This window comes from Herpailurus yagouaroundi, unplaced genomic scaffold (assembly GCF_014898765.1).
Source record: "Herpailurus yagouaroundi ecotype Mexico unplaced genomic scaffold, PumYag 28, whole genome shotgun sequence".
NCBI lineage: Eukaryota > Metazoa > Chordata > Mammalia > Carnivora > Felidae > Herpailurus > Herpailurus yagouaroundi.
Genome location: NW_024412376.1, coordinates 49,523,851 through 49,529,018, shown reverse-complemented (window position 1 = coordinate 49,529,018; position 5,168 = coordinate 49,523,851).

Here is a 5,168-nt window from a genome sequence, read left to right as displayed (position 1 = left end):
AGAAAGAAAGAAAGAAAGAAAGAAAGAAAGAAAGAAAGAAAGAAAGAAGAAGAAAGTAGGGGTGAGAGAGAGAGAGAAGTGAAGGGAAAAGAAGGGTAGGGAAGGGAAGAAGGGAGGGAAAAGAAAAGAAAAGAGAAAAGGAAAGAAAAAAGAAACAGGCTGGACAAGGATTTGTTATGACATAGGAGATGGGAGAGAAGAGTAACCCAATCAAACAGAAAGTTTAAGTTCTGGTTGGAAATACAAAGTAGGATCACATTATGAAGGCTCAAAAGAAGACTGAGTCTCTGTTAGTTAGGAAATGGAGCAGTGTAGATTCTTGATCAAGGATTGCATGACGAAAGTGTCACATTAGAAAAATCTGTTGTATGTGGCGCCTGGATGGCTCAGTCAGTTGAACGTCCAACTTAGGCTCAGGTCATGATCTCGCAGTTCGTGAGTTCGAGCCCCACATAGGCCCTGCTGCTGTCAGCACAGAGTCCACTTCAGATCTTCTGTCCCCCCTCTCTCTGCCCCTCCCCCACTCACACTTGCTCACGCTCTCTCTCAAAAATGAATAAACATTTTTTTTTAATTTTTTTTCAACGTTTATTTATTTTTGGGACAGAGAGAGACAGAGCATGAACGGGGGAGGGGCAGAGAGAGAGAGGGAGACACAGAATCAGAAACAGGCTCCAGGCTCTGAGCCATCAGCCCAGAGCCCGACGCGGGGCTCGAACTCACAGACCGCGAGATCGTGACCTGGCTGAAGTCGGACGCTTAACCGACTGCGCCACCCAGGCACCCCTGAATAAACATTTAAAACAAAAAACAAAGAAAAACCTGTTGTATCTAGTTAGGGGGATAAAATATAGAATGGAGAACACTGAGAAGGTTGCTACAGTAACCCAAGTTCAAAGTGATGAGAGATGTAACTTAAATGGGCTCAATAGTGCCATCTTCATGGTGAAAATGGCTACATTTAATAGGAACCTGAGAGCAATTACCCAAAGAAAGAAGAATTTAAGTGCCTATTTCTAGTTTATTGTCTAAAGTTCTAATGGATTCATAAGAAAGACTAATAGTCCTCATAGCACAAGGTGAAGGGGGGAGAAGAGGGAGACACCGAGGAGCTGTGTAGAATAGAGAGGCTAAGTAGGAAAACAAGCAAACCTAGTGTGTTCGTTTCCTGTTACTACTGTAACGAGCTGTCGCAAACTTAGCAGCTTAAATAACACAAATGCCTTACCTTCTAGAAGTCTGTAAACAGCATCCTCTGTTTGAACTCATTGGCCAGAACCTTGTCACACGGTCACACTCAGCTGGGAGGTGGAGATATGTGGATCTGGGATGGGCCAGCCAGCCAAAAACAGCCAGTTTTTGTCTGTTACCTCCCAAAAACTATTTCCTTAGTGGAATCAGAAAGCTTTCAAATGGGAACTAATCATTGCTTCATGATTAAGCACCAAGAATCAAAAAGAGAAGAAAGAAGAAAAAGAGCGATGAAGATATAAAAGCATTGCCTTATAGAGAAGAATTTCTTAATGTTTGAAAGCATTTATGGAACATCAGAAACTATTTCCTGGTAAGGTGGTAGCATGTTTTTCCCTGGAGATATTTAAGGATTTTCAATTGCAATCAAGTGAATGGAAATGTTTTATGATTTCTCTCCCCTTAGAAAGCAAGGAAATGGACAAAATAGTCCCTTGAGTTGCCATTTAATCCCAATCTGTGCTTCTGGAATGTTAGGTTTCTATCTTCTCAGTACTGTTTCGGAAAGTGTTCCTGGCAATAATCCAGAAGCTTCAAGTACAGGAATGAGGTCAGGAGAGGGGGAAAAAAGCCAGATATTTAAAAAATAAGGACGCTGAAAAATCCCCAGGGATACATCAAGGTTGTGAATGGTTTGATATAATGTCATTTTTTGTCTGAATGATTATTTTAGAGTCATGTCATTTTAATGAGTCAAATTCCACACACCAGCTGCCTCCATATCTTCAAACATGTATATCCAAGATAAAAGTTTAAAAAAAATCGCAAAATCTTTCAAGAATCTAGTCACTTAGGAGAGGCTATTATCATCCCAAATATTCAGGGAGGACTATCCAAGTGAAAGAGACAATGCATGTCTGTGTGAGTGTGTAAGTGTGAGGGAGTGTGTGTGAGTGTGTGTGTGTGTGTGTGTGTGTGTGTGTGTGTGTGTGTGTGAGTAAGAGAGAAGAGAGACAGAAAGGGAGAGAACATTGGGAGCAGGAGCAGCACAAAGAAATAGAAGTATTTTTTTGTTAATAAAACTCTGAAAACGCTGCATTCCACCTGTGCAGAAATGATTGAGAGTAGTGTTATTTTGCTGACCCAGCAAGATATTTGGTTAGCAAATCTCCTGACTACCAAAGAACACATTGTCAAATTATTTAACTTGTTAAGAACTTCAGAAAACGGAAGTCCTTGGCAGTCTCTCTGGTATGGAGGCACATTTCTGGGTGGTGAGCTCTCATTCACTTCTCTTGCTGCAGCTACTATCATCCCTCCTCTCTGATCCGGCACAGTCTTCCTCTTCCCACCCGTGGCACCAAATCCCATTTTACCCGCTCCTTTTTGTCCAAGAGCCTGCATCGCGGTCCTGCGATCTCACGTGTACTTGCGCAGACTGAGTATATTCATTGGTTCCCTGCAATAATCCTCTTGTCTAGGCTTGTATAATTTATGAAAAGAAAATTTGTGAAGGTTTAAATGTAGTCTGTGCCATATTCGATTTAACTCAATGAATATTTATTGAGGGCCCACCTAGAATTGTGCTATGCACTGTGGGGAATATAAAAGAAATATATAGCACAGTCCTTCCTGTCAAGCAGTTTGCAATATTCCTGGGAATAAACCTTGGGTGCTGAAGTAATTACAGGATACGAGACAGTATACGGCAACACAATTGAATTATGTAACCAAGGCCGAAATATAAGGTGCGGACAACATTATGTTTGGTTAGGGCGGGCAGGATGGAGCTATGGGGAATAGTTCACAGAAGAGATGGAACTTGAGCTTGTCCTTGAGAGATGTATGGATTTGGCTGGGTGCAGCAGGAGAGAAGGGCACTTCAGGCAGTGGAAGGAGTGTGAGTAAAATCGGAGATCAGAAACAGGCATGATGTGTCAGAGGGCAGGTGAAGACGCTAGTCTAACTAAACAGAAGGGAAATGGATATCTCAGAGTTGTGTTAGAGAAACCTGGCTGGAAAGAATATAATGAAACTACAGAAAGCCTTGAAGGGCACAGGAATGCATTTGAACCTGAATCATACGCTCTTAATGTCTCTATATCCCTTTCTTGATGCCGATTCATTCATTGCCATCGGAGAAGTCACTCTTTGACAGCTAGCGTGCCGTGTTGAGAATATGGGCTATAGAGAAAGAAAGCGTTGACTCGGCCTCATATATGACCTTAGCAAAGTCATTTAACTGCGTGAGCTTCAGTTTCCACCGCTGCAAAAATTGGGCAAATCAATGCCAGTAATTCAGGGTTGTTGTGAAAAACAGAGACAATGTACCTTGTGGGTATAAATAGACGGAGTCTTTTATGAGTTTCATTCATTCTGTAACTACCTGTTGAATGTCTATCCTAACAAACACTGTGTTCAGCACTCGGAAAATGAAAACAAAAACACACAGTGCTTATTCTCAACGCATGAGCAGATATAGTTTAAAACAATGGGAAGAGCAGCAGCTTGGAGGTGAAGCCCATTACCACCGTTTACTACATGTATGAATTTGGGGAAACTATTTAATCAGTCTGAACCTTGGTTTCATCATCTGTACAAATGGTCTCACAGTATCTATCATACAGGCTAACTTGGGAATTAAATACAACTATGTAAAGAAACTAATACAGTACCTGACAGTTGGGAGCTCTCAGTAAATAACATTTGCATCGGGGTGGAAAGGAGGCATGAAAGAAAAACAACAACAACAACCTTAAAACAAGTAGTAAATGACTGGAAGAGAGTTGGAGACATTTTTACAGATAACAAAGTCCCTGCACTGAGAATTAAATAGTGAATAGAATCTGCTGAGGGAGCATGTATTGGGAGAACATTCCTGGAAGAGGAAACAGCATGCAAAAAGGCACAGGAACATTAAAGGACTAGCATCTTCTAGGGCAGGCAGGTCATTCAATATTGAGGGATTGTAAGTGCAGGAAGAGCAATAAGAAAGCTATTGAAAAGATCTAGGTGGGACAAGGAGATGGAGGAGATACTTAGGAACTGGTTCCAACAAATTTCGTTTTGATTAGATTTTAGAGAAGGGTAAAAATGAGCAAAGCATCTCGGATGCTTTTCTTCTCCTGTTGGAAGATGGTGCATTTCTTCAGGATGAAAATACAGATGGGAAGCAGGTTTGGAGTCGACATGATCTATCCTGTCTGGGATATGGATCTGAGGGGCCTGTGGAATCTCCAAGTAGAGACTTGGACATATGGTTCTGGAATGGAGAATACAGGACTGAGCTGGCTGCTTATATAAACCTGGAAGTTGTTGACATATATGGATGAAGGTTAGCCTTGAAATAGACTTGCCCAGGGAAGAGGCAGTTCTCAAGTCAGGCCGTTCCCACCTGCTCTCAATAATTGAGCTGCTCAAATAGGTGACACTCAAATCCTTGAGGGCAAAAAGATAAACCTCGGAACTAGAGTATGCTGTGGTATAGCCAAGGTCAAAGAAATCCATTTTCTGGCTTACCTTTTCTCTACAGAATGTAAGTTTCATTTGTCGGAAAGAAATGAGAGGGAGCACATGGAGAACAGCTCTTGGATATTGAGGGACTACGTACAGAATGACAATTATAAACAACACTGTCTCTAGAAAAGCACTTCATTTACAAAACAGATTTGACAGCTCCAGTTGCTTTTTGGCGGAGCAATCCTGCCTGGCCCCTGTGCGACCTGGTGAGCTTCGATTACAGCTTTGATGCTAGCTCTACCACAGAGACCCCCTAAAAGGGGAGTGATAAATGAGGTCCTGTCAGGCTTCATTCCCTGGGTGGCCTTGAATCTCTGCCATTATCTGTTACCCTGCCAGTACTGACAGTGATGAACACAAGGCAGGCAGCTAACGACACCCCGATTCATTACCCAAAAAGAAGGGAGAGCAGAAATAAAGGGAAGGTGACTGCCATGTCGAAGCTTCACTCACGTGCC